This window comes from Balaenoptera borealis (genome assembly GCF_965194805.1).
Source record: "Balaenoptera borealis genome assembly, chromosome: 11".
NCBI classification, from domain to species: domain Eukaryota; kingdom Metazoa; phylum Chordata; class Mammalia; order Artiodactyla; family Balaenopteridae; genus Balaenoptera; species Balaenoptera borealis.
This window is the reverse complement of record NC_138868.1, coordinates 36,262,231-36,280,472: the sequence shown is the minus strand read 5'-3', so window position 1 is coordinate 36,280,472 and position 18,242 is coordinate 36,262,231. Positions and strand designations below refer to the sequence as shown.

The 18,242-nt window shown below is 38.6% G+C and overlaps 1 protein-coding gene and 1 pseudogene across 4 annotated transcripts in view; both read left to right on the top strand.

The window, feature by feature from the left end:
* Nucleotides 1–18,242, top strand: part of NELL1 (neural EGFL like 1) — an 866,104-nt gene that overhangs the window by 566,527 nt on the left and 281,335 nt on the right. The window lies entirely within an intron of this gene.
* Nucleotides 1,679–17,361, top strand: LOC309605759 (isocitrate dehydrogenase [NAD] subunit gamma, mitochondrial pseudogene; annotated as a pseudogene). The gene has a single exon. The product of its transcript is annotated as an isocitrate dehydrogenase [NAD] subunit gamma, mitochondrial pseudogene (transcript).

Genomic DNA, 18,242 nt, shown 5'->3' with positions numbered 1-18,242 from the left:
CATAGGTATAAAGCTTCTTAACAAAATACTAGAAAATTGAATCCAACAGTGTATAAAAAGACTTATACAGTATAATCAAGTGATATTTATCCCAGTTATGCAGGGCTGTTTCAACATTCAAAAATCAATTAATATAATCCATCACTTCAAGAGGCTAAAAAAGAAAAATCACATGATCCTACCAATAGAAGCAGAAAAACATTTGACAAAATTCAACACCCATTCATTATACAAAGCTCTCAGTAAACTAGAAGTAGAGGAAAAACTGCATCAACTTGATAAAGAATACCTATAAATAATCTACAACTAACATCATACTTCATGATGAGAAACACAAAGCTTTTCCAGTAAGATCAGGTACAAGGCAAGGATGTCCCCTTTTACCACTCCTTTGCAGTATTACCCTGGAATTTCTAGCGAATACAATAGGACAAGAAAAGGAAATAAAAAGTATACAGATTGAAAAGGAAGAAATAAAACTGTCTTCATTATCAGATGACAATATCATCAATGTAGAAACTCTGAAAGAATCAACAGAAAAACCTCCTGGAACTAATAAGTGATTACAGCAAGATTGCAGGTTACTAGGTTAATATACAAAAGTCAGTTGCTTTCTTACACACCAGTTTTCAATTAAAAACACAGTATCATTTACATTAGCATTTCCCCAAATGAAATACTTAGGTATAAACGTTAACAACATATATATAAGATCTATATGAGGAAAACTATGAAACTCTGATGAATGAAATTAAAGAAGTACTAAATAAATTGAGAGACATTCCATATTGATGGATGGGAAAACTTCATATTGTTAAGTTTCCAAGATATCAACTCTTTCCAAGATTTGATCAAATGTAATCAAAATACCAGAAAGTTATTTTGTAGATATTGATAAACTGATTCCAAAGCTTGTATGTAGAAGCCAAAGACCCAGAATAGCCAACACAGCATTGAAGGAGAAGAACAAAGCTGGAGGACTGACAGTTTTTGACTTCAAGACTTACTGTGAAGCTACACTAATCAAGACACTGTGGTATTGGCAAAAGAACAGATGAATAAACTAATGGAAGATAATAGCCCAGAAACAGACCCATGTAAATAGTTAATTGATCTTTGGCAAAGGAGCAAATGCAGCACAATGGAATAAAGAGAGTCTTTTCAACAAATGGTGTTGGAACAACTGGACATCAACATATGCAAAAAATTAATCTAGACACAGGCCTCAAACACTTCACCAAAATTAACTTAAAATGGACCATAGACTTCTATGTACGATGAAACACTACAAAACTTCTAGGAGAAAATCTGTTATAGATGACCTTGGGTATGGTGTGACTTTTTAGATACAACACCACAGACTGGATTGATGAAAGAAATAATAAACTAGACTTCACTAAAATTAAAAACTTCTGCTCTGCAAAAAGACTTTGTCAAGAGAATGAGAAGACAAGCCACAGATTGGGAGAAATTATTTGTAAAAGGCACATCTGATAAAGAACTGTTATCTAAAGTACAAAGAACCCTTAAAACTCAACAGTAAGAAAACAGATAACTTGATTTTAAAAATTGACAAAAACCTTAACAGATATCTCATCAAAGAAGATATACAGATGGGATGGCAAATAAGCGTATGAAAAGATGTTACACATCATATGTCATCAGAGAAATGAAAATTAAAACAATGAGATACCACTACAAACCTATTAGAATGGCCAAAATCTGGAACACTGACAACACCAATGCTGGCAAGGATGTGGAACAGCAGGAATTCTCATTCATTGCTGGTGGGAATGCAAAATGGTACAGCCACTTTGGAAGACAGCTTAGCAGTTTCTGACAAAACTGATCATACTTTTACCATACGATTCAGCAACTCTGCTCCTTGCTATTCACCCAAATGAGCTGAAAACTTATGTCCACACAAAATTCGCACATGGATGTTTATAGTAGGTTTGTTCATCATTCACAAAACTTGGGAACAACCAAGATGTGCTTCAGTAGGTGAATAGATAAACTGTGGTACATCTAGACAATGGAATTTTATTCAATGCAAAAAAGAAATGCATTACAGAGCCATGAAAAAACATGGAGGAAACTCTAATGCATTTTACTACGTCAAAGAAGCCAATCTGAAAAGGCTACAGAGTGTATGATTCCAATTATACAACATTCTGGGAAATGCACAACTCTGGAGACTCTAAAGAGATAGGTGGTTACCAGTGGTTGCAGAGAGGGAGGGATGAAGAGACAAAGCAAGGAGGATTTTTAGGGCTATGAAACTACTCTATATGAATCTACTACATGATATATGTCATACATTTCTCTAAACTCAGAATTTGCAACATGAAGAGTGAACCCTAATTTAAACAATGGATTTTAGGTGATAATGAGGTGTCACTGTAGTTTCATCAGTTGTAACAAATGTACCACTCTGTGTAGGATCTTGATAGCTGGGGAGACTCTGCCTTTGTAGAGGCAAGAAAATCTTTTTTTGGGCACTACTTTCAAGTTTAATTATTAAATAACTGAGAAAAATTGGTAGGAGTTGATGGACTATAAAACAAATGTAATAAAGATAAATAATATCAATAGAAAGTTTTCTGTAATCAAGAACTAAATTGTTACCAAAACAAATTTCAGATCCCATCAATAGCTTTAATTAATTAAAACAACTGTAATTGAAGTTATAAATAGGCCCTTGGATTGTTTCCTAATGCAATTAATGGAGAATAATAAATTGTTTGAACTTATTAGAAAAAGATTTACATTTCCGACAGACCTGACATGAAGTGCTAATCCCAGTGAAGGAAACATATTACTTGGGAGAAGGTATTAACAATGGTGTGCTGGTACTTGTTTAATAGCTAGCTTTCTGGGAAAATAAATAAACAAAAGGGCTGATTTGTAGTTTTGAGGCAAGGAAATATTTGTATGGGAAATCTCTATACCTGCCATTCAGTTTTTCTGTGAACCTAAAAGTGTTATAAAATATGAAGTCTATATTTAAGTATATCATATGGGTACATTGAATGTGCTTAATGAATTGTCCAATTCCAAAGTGTATTTTCTACTCTATAACACATCTCCTTGTGACTAGTACTCTGTCTCTCACTGCAGTAGAATGTCTGTCCAAAATAGATTAGAAGGAAGGAGAGACAACTGTGACCGAGGCAAGAATTTTGGATCTAGAATTCCACCAAAAGAAGCCAGTTCAAGCCAAGAGGAAAAGCACGTATTTTTACATAAATTAAATCTCCACTTATGGATCATGGCACTGAAGATGCTGATAGCTGCCAGGTGCTCTGTGAAGGCCATGTTCCCACCAACTATTCTAGGCCATTCTTGGGAGATTTTCCTTGGCCATGAGACCTCACTGAGGAGCTTCTCTTTTAAACACAACATTCCTCCAGCAGCTAAGTATGGTGGGTGGCACACTGTGACTATGATTCCTGGGGATGGCATTGGACCTGAACTTATGCTGCACATCAAGAATGTGTTCAGACATGTGTGTGTGCCCGTGGACTTTGAGGAGGTGCAGATTACCTCCACTTCTAGTGAAGAGGAAGAAGTTCACAGCGCCATCATGGCAGTCCATCAAAACCACGTGGCCTTGAAGGGCAACTTTGAAACTGACTACAACCTACCACCATCTCACAAATCACAAAACAGTGTGTTTCACAGTACTCTAGATCTCTATGCCAACGTCATTCATTTTAAGAGTCCACTAGGTGTGGAAACTAGGCCCAAGAACAAAGACATCTTAGTTGTTCGGGAAAGCACAGAGGGTGAATACAGCAACCTGAAGCACGAGAGTGTGAAAGGAGTGATAGAGAGCCTAAAGATCACTCCTAAGGCCAAGCCTTTGCATGTTCCTGAATATGCTTTCCAGCTGGCCCAGCAGATGGGGTACGAGAAAGTGACGGCTGTGCACAAGGCCAACATCATGAAACTGGGAGATGGTCTCTTCCTCCAGTGCTGTAGGGAGGTGGCATCCTGCTATCCTCAGCTCATTTTTGAGGGCATGATTGTGGATAGCACCACCATGCAGCTGGTATCCTGGCCCCAGCAGTTTGATGCCATGGTGATGCCCAGTCTTTATGGCAACATTGTCAATAACGTCTGCACAGAGTTGGTTGGGGGAGCAGGCCTTGTGCCTAGTGCCAACTATGGCCACATATACGCGGTGTTTGAAATGCCCTCAAGGCAATCAGGCAAGACTATAACCAATAAGAATGTGGCCAACCCTACTGCCATGCTGCTGGCAAGTTGTATCATTCTGGATTACCTCAAGCTCCATTCCTGTGCCACCTCCATTCGTATTGCAGTCTTGGCATCCATGGAGAACAAAGACATCCAAACACCAGACATTGGAGGCCAGGATACCACATCGGATGTCATTCAAAATGTTATAGATGACATCAGTGTTGCCAATTAAACGGTCAGTGCCTTAGAGGCTGAGCTAGCCTTCAAATTCCTTCCTGTCCCACACTTTACGTTGCTCTACCCAGTCAGAAAGCCCAGCCAGCTTGGCTAATGTGGACTCTAGAATAAACTAGTTCCTGTTCCAACTCAGAAGAGGTAGGGGGAGGGAATCAAGTCTGATTTTTTTTCTATTAAATTTGAATGCCATAAATGCCATAAACATTGCTGGTTTAAATTAACCATACCTATTTTGTCGTATATGTATTGAGGAATTCTTCTCTATTTTAATCCACAGTTCACACTTTTCTATGAGATGATACAGTGAATAAATCAAAGTTGTTCGTAGAGTCCTGGGCCTTTTCCAGAACCTGGCACACTGATTTTCTCTTATCTGGGTCATTAAAATTCTGCAAACCAGCCTGCAAAGGAGTCTGGCTTCTCTCTAGAGGTTGTTAATGAGTTAATTGGTGCAATAAAATTTGCCTACAAAATATACATTGTCATTTTAATAATAAATAAGGTACCATAAAGCTGAGCTAGTTCAGAATGCTTCTACTCCCTCCTAGATATCCTATGTTTTCCCCTGGTCTTGTTTATGTGAGGAAGGAATTTTTGCCAGTGTAATTTTTCACACATGGGCATCTCTGAGTACCGCAGCACTCCTGGAAAGGGGGTTCTTGAATTCCTTCCTTGAGCCTCTAAGCTCAAGAGTCTAGACATTATATACCCAGTTAACAGGCACTGGGCCCATGACTCTTTGCTATACAAGTAGAACCATGGACTGTAAACTCCATGCTCACTGCTTTACAATCTTCCATGGTTTACTTTCTTTTAATCTCTCTTTCAAAGAGAGAATGTACATAAGAAAATGAAAAACCCTGAGCTCGTTTGAATGTTTACTGTCATTTTATTATAATATATTTTATTTACAGTAATTCTAAGGTCATAGGTGGGAGAAACACAAACAAAAATGATAATTTTATTAGTGCTGGGAAATATTTATTACTCAAGTAGGAAATAAAAGCAATGACTATAAAAATTTATAGTAGTTTTATCGGCAGGAATAGCTTGCAGATAGAAGGGAGATTGAGAAAAATAGTAAATCCTTAATAATATTTTGGAAACCTCTGTGTCTCAGCTATAACCCTTGGATCCTGCCATGGTTCTTGGGCCATAAGTTAAAGACATTGGACTGAGACCTGAAAAAGTCCTTATGGTTTCCAAAAGGCTCTGTCTTATCATATTACCTTAATCTCACCTATCCTCATTATATACAATGTCAGGGCTCAGTGTTTGGAAAACCAAATGCTAGTTTGAGGGGATTTAATTTGAGGAGGAAATGACTACCTTCAACCCTATCTAGAAGTCTTTCTTGAAGAACAAGACAAGCAGGGAGAAGTCAATTATAAAATAATGATGGTATTCCTTTTATTGGACACTAAACATGTCATTGGCCATGGCTGCCACTGACCTGTATGGTGCTTTCCTCTGGGCAGATATAGACCTGGAACCAGAGGCATGGCTTGATGAGTGGAGAAGGGATGGATTTTTGGCTTGAAGTCCCCCTACCTCCAATGCTACATGAACCCGTACTACCTTAACCCACTCTCCCCACTCTGTACGCCTTTCTCTCATGGCTAGGGAAATTTACTCATCGCACAACCAGCCCAACTGCAGATAGTAGCCCAACTATTGGCTTTTATCTGACAATGGGAATTTATGCTGTTAGGTACATTTGAGCTGAAGTTTCCCCTCTCTGTTGAAGATGATTGTTTCCAAAATCTTCCCATAGTTTTTGGGCCAGACTGCTGTGATGGCACCTAGTATACCATAGTGGAATTTTCCATTTATCAGTATTTGATATTCCCACTTAGCTATGAACATCTCTAGGGCAAATACCATGTATTCTTTTTCCTTGTCCTCTGTATCCCCTAACATAATGACTGGTACATACAAAATAAGTAATATGTTTATTGAATCAACCAAAAAATGAATGATATGGGTGACACTGCCTAACATTTCTTATATGTAACATGAGATAATAACTGTACCTACCTCATAGTGTTGTTGGGAAAATAGAGCAAGAAAATACACATAAAGCTGGTAGCACTGTGCCTATCCAATGGAAAGTGCTTGGTGTAATTTATAAATTATTATTTTCATTAGTATCCATTTTATACCATTCTAAAAGCTAGTTCTGAGGAGAACTGGGAAATGATATTAATTCATTACTGTGTTTGGAACTTACTGGATAAGTTACTTTACCTATTATTCTATTATGGGTTTATAACTGACTTTCAACTAGGGTAGCAAACCATATCTGCTTATTCATCAAGTCCCCTTATCTCTCTCCTTTTTATTTCTTGAATCCAGCCATCTCTCTTCTTTCTCACTTACGCCTCCTTTCTCATTAGCCTTTCTCATCTTTGGTGACTTCCCAATCTCTGTTCCTTCTCTACCTTGTGTCCTGCCTTAAATCTATTTCTACAGTGCACTCAGCCTGAACTTTCTAAAAGGGAAATAGGATCATGTCACTTCCTCACCTAACACTTCTCATTCAACAGCTTTCCTTTGGCCTTGAAAGAAAGTCAACTGAGCACAGCATGAAAGACCTTCCATATTCTGATCTCTGCTTCCTTCTCCAGGTTCACCATTTCTACCCCCTCTCCCCATCCCAATAACAACACAAAGTGGCACAAGAGAGTGCAAGCAGAGCTCATTGTCAAAGAGCCATGTATTCTTTCTAGTTCAGGCCTTTGTATGTGGTCTTGCTTCTTCTCCCCTTCAGGAGATGATCTCCTTGTCATCTAGAGGACTAGATGTAATTGTCACCACCTTTGGGAAGCCTCCCTTGACTAGCTCTTTCCATTCCCTGCTGAGATTGAAGGGAGGAACTCCCAGTTCCCCCAGAGTCCTCTGTGTATCCAACTTAGTGTTTTTCTCTCCAGTTGTCATTACATGCTTTCCTTCCCATCAACCTTACTATACAATGTGTTCCTTGGCAACAGGAGCAATTGAGTCATTGATCACTATAGCATCAGCACCTAGGACATGGACAAGCTCTTAGCGTATGCTCATTCTAAATATTAATGGAAGGAAGATAGGAAGGAAGGTCAAAGGAAGGAAGAAAAGAATGGACTGAATTCCCAGGTAGGAGTGGAGGATTGGAAGAACTAATCTATTGCAAAATTCTCCTGTTTGGCCCCAATCTATGAACCTTTACAAGATTGCTTCTCTCTAGAAAGCACTAAAGCCCTCAAGACCATAAAACGGGTAGTTGGCAGGCGGCCTCTGTTTCTTGTGAAGATTTCTGTACTATTGTTACATAATTTTATCTTAGGCTTTGTCAGTTTATTCTGCTTTGTTTAAAGCTAAATCCTGCTATCAATATCAATACAAAGTTGGACAGCTAAACAGTATCACTCTGTAAATATCTCTCCTCACCACCATCTTCATAGACTTGGTTTTCTAGAAGGATGTTTTAACATTCTTACTTCAGCTTTCTGGTATTCAAAATCTTGGTAGGGGACATCTCTGAATTTTGGGGAAAACAATGAATCTGTTTAAAATGTCAACAAGGGAAGATTCCTCTAAGAACCAGGAAAACCTGTGTTTTTCACCATGAATTTGTGCCCTTCTTCTACTAGATAATGTGAGGTATTCAATCAATTGAAAGTTTCCCTCATTGCCTTGGCTACTAGCAGGCACAGGAAAAAGCCTTCAGCATTTTTTTCCTTTCTGAAATTTTCTTGTATCATTCTATTACTTGATTTTAATGTATTTTGCTCTATTAATTTCATTTTCTTATATTTTGTTTTACTGTAAGCCACTTAAATCACAATTAAGGAACACAAAAGGAGAAGTGGGTTCTTCACCTTTTCCTTCTTTTCCTTCATTCAAGTTCATTTTCAACATTGGCATCAGACAAATCTCCTTTAAGCAGTGTTTAGATTGCCATTACTCTGTTCCCTCAATTTGTAATGTATTCAAAACACTCCATAATTTTAGCTCACACTGTCTTTCCACTCTTAGAGGTTCCAATTTTCCTATATAATGTTCCAGGCAATATAGATACCTTCATTTACCTAAGTACAACCTTTTCTTTTCCTTCTATGTAATGTAATTCCTCTCATTAAGGAACTTCCCAGTTGAGTCTCTGCCTGTTACAAGTCTACCCATTATTCAAGGTTCCAAAAGTACTTCCTTTATGAGAAGGTTTCTGATTGCCCCCATCCAGATATACTCCCCTTATCCTCTCTGAATGAACAAAACCCTTTTATTGGACTTTTGAACTCATTCATTTCACATTTTGTCTTGTATTTTTTATCTACTTGACTTGAGCCTTAATAAGTTATATGCTCCTTGAGGATAGGGATATTTTAGCCCATGTTCTGGATCTTGTATTACTCAACATAGTGCATTGTGTGTAGTAGGTACTAATTAAATACATGCCAAATTGGATTGAAGATAATAATGATTTTAGCTAATAATTTTTTTTTATGTGCCGTGCATAATTCTTCATGCTTTTCATGAAGAATTTTATTTAATTCTCATATAGATGAGAATTTTATTTAATTCTCAGATGATTATTATTGTATTCCCAATTTTATAGATGAGAAAACTTAGGCATGTAGAGGTTAAAAAATTGGTCTAAGGTCACACAACTAACAGGCGGTGAAGCCTGAGTTCCAGTTCTGGCACTGTGGCTCTAGAACCCAGGTGTTTAAATAGTCATGAGGGTTTGTACATGGTGAATTTCTCATACTCTTATATGAAAGTGGATTAGGTTTCAGTAATAGATCTCTTTTCATTATACCACAGCTATCTCCTAATGTAATCTATAGGAAAAGTTATTGCTAATGTTTTTTGAACCCTTAATATGTGTTAGGTACTGTCCTAGATGGTTTACATATATTAACTCATTTAATCCTCATATGAGCCAATTATATTGACAAAGAAACCGAAGCACAGAAAAGGTAACTGACTTGCTCAAGGTCAATCAGATTGTAAATAGTGGAGCCAGGATTAAAATCAAGCCAGTGGCACCAGTGTCTAACCACTGTTACTAAACTGCTTCCCCATATATTTGGTTGTTTAGATAGCCCAGGATGAGAAAGGCAGAATATCCAGATAATCAGGAGAATAGTGCCAGAATCAAGCATCACATATTGAACATGGTAAATCAAATAGTCGAACTGCTTCTTTGTAGTAATGGCAGATTAAAAAAAGACAAAACATGGAAAAGAAATGATGTGCTGTTGAAACAAGAGAATAAAATAATGATAGGAAGTGGAAAAGAAATGCTGAATTTTGCAAAGAGGAGAATTTTGAATAAATTTATCCAGTTCTGGATCATTACAGAGGTTGCAAGAAACTGACAGTATTACTGGGGGCTCAGCTGGGAATATGTAAAATATCTGCAGGAAGCTGTTACAGAGCTAGAAATTTTTTGAGGGGGTACACTTGGTTCTTGGAGTTTGTCTGACAACTTGCATAACCTGGGGACTCAATGCGGTAAAGTCTTCTTCACATCGAAATGAATTTGCTTATGCTGACGTGGGAAGCTACATATATTGCATTTGCGATTGCTCTAAGAAATGCAAGGAAAAGAGAAAAGAGACACATTGAAAATGGAAAACAAAAATGACTCAACTTCACAAAGCAATTTAAAAATTGGAATATCTTGTTACCAATTTTGCAAATGCTTAAAAACCAACACAGCCTGAGTAAAAACAGTGTCTACTGAGAAAGACACTAGTCTGGGCTTTCATCTGCTTAAGCATCTGGTTTGCTAGAGCTAATGCCAAATTTAGTTCATGCCAAATAGATGTAAATGAATGGTTGTTGCCACAAGGGAGAAAGAAAATATTGTGTTATGTTCAAATACAAGGTATTTTCCCCCTTTTTTATCCCTCAGAAAAAAGGAGTTCCCTTAAATTCAAATTCTTATAATGTTCTTATAGTAACAGGTGTTCTGTCAGTTCTTTGATTTTGAATGACAAAGTATTTGGAGTAGGGAAGAGAGGACATTAGCTATGCCAGTTTGGGGCTTTTATAGAAATTATCTGTAGAATAAATTTTTAAAGGAGGCAAAAAAAAATCCCTCAACAGAAAATGAGTCATTATTCCTGGGAGCATATTGTCATAATTGCAAGTATTGAGTGTCATTATATATGTGCCTTTTAAAAATCACTTAACGACAAATTTCAGGTTTTGGTCACACTGGAGATCACATACATTTACCTACTAGACAAATGGGGAAATAAATCCTAATATTATACGATTGGATTCTTTTGACTTTGCTTGAGATTTCCAATGAAAGCATCAAATACAGATTCAAAAAGTGCTTTATCTCAAACAACTTAGACAGATGGGATGATGATAGGTTTGGAAAACTTTAGAGAACTTGAAAAATGACTCTGGGTTGGGGAAGACCTGGAGGTCAAGATTCATGGGACGAGATTAAATGAAATTATTTCAATGTCATGGTAAAGGAAAGAGTAATAATTCTAAATTAATCTATTATTTAATATCACCTATTAAATAATGCATTCAATACAACTATGTGTAATAACTGAATCCATAAATCAAATAGTATGCATAGATAGTTATCTAATTAATATGTCCCTCAGAGTTATTCAACTTTGCCCAGAATATTTTTTCTTCCTGTTTTCTTTTTAGGTCTTATCACTGATAAAAAGGGAATCATTTTCCTTATATTTGGAGTTGCTTCCTATTTAGGCATTTACATTATCTCCTAAATGGAACATGGGAAATGAGAAAAATAAAAGAAAATAGATTTTGAAGTTATTGTTCAGAAATCTATAATAGCAAAGGAAGAAGTCGAGATTTCTGGATATATTAGTAGTATTGTGGAAAGAAATACAAAGGAATTTCAAATGAAATAATATTTAACTATTTAAGGCTGTGGCTGGAGCCATACCTGGGGTACTTCATCTAGGTTTGATTTTTCAGTTTGATAAAAGATGTAATTTCTGTGAAAAAGCATGGTGTCACAAATCAACTATATGCCAAATACCAGAAAAAGAGGTTGGAAAGCCTGGTTTATAAATAACGTGTTTACTCCATGATAAGAAAAGTCTCTGGGATTGATCCTTTTCAAGGTATTTCTGTTGTGATGGAATTAGGTTATTTGGATGCCAATTTTATTCTTGCCAGCAGCAAGGTACTTGTTGCACAGTAACTTCACCCATCTGTTCTTTTACTTATTCACTTGTTCCTCAGTGTTGTTTGTCCTCCATTGAATACTTGCTTTGAGCTGGGTGCTGTGCAAACCACTGAGGGTGCAGCTTGCCTATCAATGTCCTTTCTCTCGAGGATCCCTCGGGGCTGAGGGAATCAACAATCATCCAGGAATTACAGTCATACCTCGTTTTATTGTGCATCACTGTATTGTGTTTTTAACAACTTGAAGTTTAGTGGCAACCCCACATCAAGCAAGTCTGTTGACACCATTTTTCCAAAGGCATTTGCTCACTTCGTGTCTCTGTATCATTTTGCTAAAATTCTTGCAATATTTCAAACATTTTTATTAGTATATTTGTTATGGTGATCTGTGATCAGTGATCTTTGATGTTATGATTGCAAAAAGATTACGACTTGCTGACGGATCAGATGGTGGTCAGCATTTTTTAGCAATAAATTTGTTTTTAATCAAGGTATGTACCTTGTGTTTTTAGACATAATGCTATGGTATACTTCATAAATTACAGTATGGTGTAAACATAACTTTTATATGCGCTGAGAAACCAAAACATTTGTGTGACTTGCTTTATTGCAATTTTTGCTTTATTGTGGTGGTCTGGAACCGAACCTGCAGTATCTCTGAGGTACGAAATGGGGTGTGATAAGTATTGTAATAGAGGTATAAGCAAGGCGCCATGAGAGCACAGAAGAGGAGAAATCAGAAATCTTCCCAGAGTAAGTTGTGCTTCTATGAGGGAGAGAGGGAGAGAGAGAGAGCGAGAAAGAAAAAGAAAGGAGAAGTAGGAGACAGAAGGGGAGGACCCTGCCTGGGAGAGCTCTTATTACCATCACAAGCCACTTATCTGCCCATTACCTGATACTCACAGCTTTTACTCTGAACTCCCTTCCTTTCTTATTTTGCATGTAATTACTGTTAAACTCATTTTACCTACAAAGCCTTGCCCTAATGATGTTTATCTAAAAGGTAAGATTTTCAAGGTTTAAGGGGAGCATCTGATTTTTCTGTGAAGTGATTTTTTTGGAATGAACTCTTCACATTGATTAATGAACCTGACTAGACCCCTCATCGTAGTTGACTCTAATTCTTGTGATTAGGAAGATTCATTATTTTTCTTAAGCTCCTTCTCAGCCCAACAGCTGCTCTTCAAAGGCTTTCTGTTCTTTTTCATGTTTTTCTCTGTCAGTATCTCTGTGAGCACGGTTCGTCATTTTGTTCTTCCCAGCACCCTTCTTGTTTCCTTCATCTCTCTCAAATGCCTCCTTGATAGTGAACTTGATCTCTAGAAACATGTCATCTTTTCTTCCTTGGTGATCAGCTCCAGAGTGAACTCCCTGCTCTGATACCATTTTGATTTCTCACTCCTTCTGGAAATGGCCTTGCATTTCGTTTGACATTGTATCTGTTGCCCTCCTCAATCATCTTTCATTCTAATGGCAGTGGCATCATCTACTCCCCCATCGGCCCTGAGAAGCTGCCCATAGGCTAGGCTCTGCCTGGGGTCTGTAGGTAGTTGCACATACCTGTTCTCTGTCATGGTAGCAAAAGGCATGCCCATGGCTCGAACATTCACCACACTCCTCTGGTTCAGGTAAATAAACAAACCACCACAACAGCATTTCCAGTGAGAATAACCTTATCACTCTTCCACCTGATATTTTCATCTTCTTTTTCCAAAAAGCCACCTTTCTACAAAAAAGATTGTCAAACTCTTGATCTTCTCCAGTGAGCCTATTTCCTGTCTGTTTAGAGCACTCCAGAAATGGGCAGCTGAGGGTATTAGCATTACTTGGCCATGGTTATTGTTTTTCTCCAGATTGACAGATGCTTTTTATAGAATCCAGCTGAATTTCATTGGAAAAGAGCTTAAAATGCACAGGAGGAGGAAAGTACTTCTCTCAGGATCCCTGCTGAGCTGATAACAGTCTATGCGAAGTCATCTATTTAAACAGAAATAAACATGCCTTGGGATTCCAGGAGCCTATTTTCAGCTTTATTAAGCTATTTTCGGGTTTATTAAGAAATCTGTGTTTAATTTTTCCAAACATCTTCAGTGTTGTTCATTTAGCTTTTCTCTGTTTGTGGATCAGTTAGAACCCTTGATGAGAACGCAGACGTGGAATTCTGCTCCTTATGGAAACACAATGCATTCAGAGAAGAATAAAGAACCTGGAAGACTTCTGAGGGCCTAGGCAGAAACTTGTACTTAACTGGCTTTTCATGGGGAAAAGTATTCCTAGTCAGATGTTGCCTGTGCCAGGGTCCTGGAAGATTTCACTGTTGGGTATTTTTTTCCTTTTAAAAGGTCCCTCGGATTTATACAGATTGGCCGCCTGTAATAAGTCATACACTGCTCTAGGCCAGGGTCAGCTCTGTGTGTGTGTGTGTGTGTGTGTGTGTGTGTGTGTGTGTGTGTGATAGTAAATATTGTAGGTTTTGTGGGCTATGTGGTCTCTGTTACAAGTATTCAATGCTGTCATTTTGAAGCAACGGGAGCCACAGACAATAAATGTGACTGTGTTCTAATAAGACTTTACTTATGGATACTGTAATTTAAACTTCACATAATTTCCACGTCATGTAATATGACCCTGATATCATAGGACTTTCATTTGCCAGAAGGGAAATTAGGCAGTGAGCCTGCAAACACAAATAATGAAAATTATGTCAAGTTCTAAGGGAGGAAGAAAGAAAACAAAACAAAACAAGGGTACTGTAACTGAGAGCAACTGGTGGTTGAAGGACTGAGGATGTGGGTTGCTTGAGCTAATCAGGGAAGGCTTTTCTGAGGTGGTATCTGAGCTGATCTCTGAACGATGCCTGAGAGACATGTGAACATCTATCTGGTGCAAGTAGCAGGAACAGGGAAGGGAAAGCACTGAGTCAGGGAGAGCTCCGGGCATTTGAAGAAGCAGGACGACTGGTTTCACTGGAGAGGACATTGCGGAAAGGAAAGAGGAGGGCCAGGCAATGAGAGAGGGATGTGGTGATGGTCAGCTAGGATTCTGGCTCAGATGAAGGGCTTTGGGATTCATTCAGGTACCAGTGCTAGACCATAGGTAGGTTTAAAGTTGGAGAGTGATGGGAAATGGTTTAAGAATTTGGACAGGTCACTTTGGCTGCTGGGTGGATGAGAGATTGTGGTGGGGGAATGAGAGTGGAGACCAGGTGGTCAGGAAAAGTGGTTAGGAGGCTTGTCTGAAATAGAGTCTTTTCCATTTACTTTCCTAACACTTTTCTTAAGGTCTGGATCTGACAGACGCTAAGGAGAAAGTGAGGAAAAGTGATACAATAATAGCTCACGTTGAACTACCAAATGAGATTTGCATCAATAACACTACCAAGAAATTAAGTCCATAATATACTCTGTAATGGCCTATATGGATATGGAAAAAGAATCTAAAAAAGAGTGGATATATATGTATGTATAGCTGATTCACTTTGCTGTATACCTGAAACTACCATAACATTATAAATCAACTATACTCCAATAAAAAATAAAAGAAAAATTTTTTAAAAAAGAAATTAAATCCACATTATTTCTATTACCTCAGCAATGCCCACAATGACAGCTAACTATCTTGTGGGTGCTTGCTAGGTGTGGCAATATTTCATTTCATGTTCACAGAAATTCTGTGAGGTTGGTGTCTTTATCCACTCTATAGATGAAGAAACTAAATTGTAATAGGTTCTGCAGTGAGCCAAGAGGTCTCAAAACTGGTAGGTGGCAGAGGGAGTCTAGGACCCATGCTTGTCTGACTCTTAAGTATGTGATCTTTTCCTTGATGTTTCAGTTATCTGTTACTGCACATCAAACAACCTGGAGTGCTGTGGCTTAAAACAACAATGGTTTATTCTTTCTTGTGAACTTGGGGTTGGCTGGGCTCAGTGAGCGGTTCTTCTGCTCAGTGTGTTGTTAGCTGGGATTATGCGTGAGGCTACCATCAGATGGTGGCTCATCCAGGGCAGGGAACGTCCAAGATAATCTCATCCTCATGGCTGGCAGTTGATGCTAGTTGGCTGAGGCATCTCTGTTCTCCTCCATGTGACATCTCAGCCATCGTTAGGCTAGACAGACTTTCTTACTGCATGATGGATGCACTCCAAAAGGGAGCAATGCAGAAAGACAAGCCAGCCCCAATGTGTAAGCGCTTATCAAGCTCTGCTTCTATGACACTCATTGAGGTCATTACCTCAGAGCAAGTCATACCGCCAAGCCCAAAATTAAAGTGAAAAGAGAGGGACTTCCCTGGCGGTCCAGTGGTTAAGACTCCACGCTTCCAATGCATGGGATACGGGTTCGATCCCTGGTCGGGGAGCTAAGATCCCACATGCCGTATGGTATGACGCAGCCAAAAAATACAGTAGAATACAATACAATACAATACAATATAATAGAATACAATACAATAGAATAGAATAGAAGTGAAAGGGAGATTCTACATGAGAGATGGTTTCATTAGGATCCACCAATAACAATGACATTGTTATTCTAGCTTCTGCCTTTATACAGAAATATATGGAAACTATTTCTTCTTTTGTGATATATCAGGACTCTTCTCAGCAACTAAGGATAAGCCAAGGCACCAGATATGTATGGACCCATGTGTTGACCAGACATTTATTGTTCCATAATAGTTATTGTTCCTACTATGAGTGAAGCTAGGAACAGTGTGCTAGGAATTGTGAGTAAAGAAAAACTGGCTCTTTTCTCAAGGTGATTAGAGTCTAGAAGAAAACATGTATGATGCTATCAGATGAGTACCTAAAAAATACAGATGTGTGTTTGTGGATAGAAATATACCTTAAGATATATTTCAAATTGCTCTTATTGGAGGCCTGGATAAATTTCAGAAAGACGTTCTTCTTATAAAAATATACCTTTTTCCAGGTTGGTATTATTTTTTATATCGTGGAAGAAATTGAAGCATTTATTCTTCCAGAAAATTAGAGGGCACTGTGAAACGTCAGTTTTTGTCAAAGATGAACTAATGTCCAAGTCCACTATTTTTAGAAGGAGAACTGCATCTGCTACCATGACCCCCAGCTTTGTTTGATCTCTGAAACCTTCTAGCAGTCAGCTTCCTATAAAAAACAACATAAAAAAGCCACTGCCATGAAAGCTTCTAATTTACTCATCACATGTATGACAGATCTCTAAGCAGTATAAACTTTTACATATAGTAGATGCTCATTTAATGTTAATATCTAAGCTGGCATCTGCTGTTCACTGTTATGGTATAGGAGTTTGGTATTCTAATGAGATTTAAAAACAAACAAAAAGTTACAGTAGCATTTAACACGTGCTTACAATATTTCAGGCACCATCAAAATGTCTTCTGTGTATCATTTCCTCTTGCCTTCGTGCATGTCTGTGATGTAGGTACTGTAATTATCTTCATTTTCTAGGTAGAAAAGTTTTAGGGAAAAGAGTTAAGTAACTTGTCCAAGAGACAGGCCTTGAACCTTGGACCTTTTGATTCCCAAACCCATTCTTTTTACCCCATACGTAACACAGATGTAGCAAGAGCTTCTAATGGGGAGGAACATTGGAATGGCCTTCAGGAGACCTGAGTTCTAGTCCTTTGGGCTGAACTAATTAACCATGTGATCTCAGATAAATCAACTTCTTTTCCTTGAAAAATAAAATGTAACTCTCTTCTCTAAAGCACAGACATTTGCAGCCCATATTTTTATGCTAATTTACAGCCTACATTGTATCTTCTGCACTCTTTTTTTTAAAAATTTATTTATTTATTTATTATTTATGGCTGTGTTGGGTCTTCATTTCTGTGCGAGGGCTTTCTCTAGTTGTGGCAAGCGGGGGCCACTCTTCATCGCGGTGCGCGGGCCTCTTCACTATCGCGGCCTCTCTTGTTGCGGAGCACAGGCTCCAGACACGCAGGCTCAGTAATGGTGGCTCACCGGTCCAGACACTCTGCTGCATGTGGGATCTTCCCAGACCAGGGCCCGAACCCGTGTCCCCTGCATTGGCAGGCAGATTCTCAACCACTGCGCCACCAGGGAAGCCCTCTTCTGCACTCTTTTTTTTTTTTTAAATTTTTAATTTATTATTTATTTATTATTTTTATTTTTGGCTGTGTTGGGTCTTCGTTTCTGTGTGAGGGCTTTCTCCAGTTGCGGCGAGTGGGGGCCACTCTTCATCGCGGTGCGCGGGCCTCTCACTCTCGCGGCCTCTCTTGTTGCGGAGCAGAGGCTCCAGACGCTCAGGCTCAGTAATTGTGGCTCACGGGCCCAGTTGCTCCGCGGCATGTGGGATCTTCCCAGACCAGGGCTCGAACCCGTGTCCCCTGCATTGGCAGGCAGACTCTCAACCACTGTGCCACAAGGGAAGCCCCCCTCTTCTGCACTCTTAATCTCCCTTATCCTACTGTGTTTCTTTGTTTTTTACTTAGCATTTTCACCTTCTAATATTCTATATTCTGTATCCTCTGCTTAATTATTCTCCATTGTTTATCGTCTGTCTCTCCTATTCAGGGATGCAGACTCCAGTGAGGGCAGGGATCTTTGTCTGCTTTGCTTCAAGGTGTATCCCAAGTGCCTCCAAAAGTTCCCAGCACATAGGAGGCCC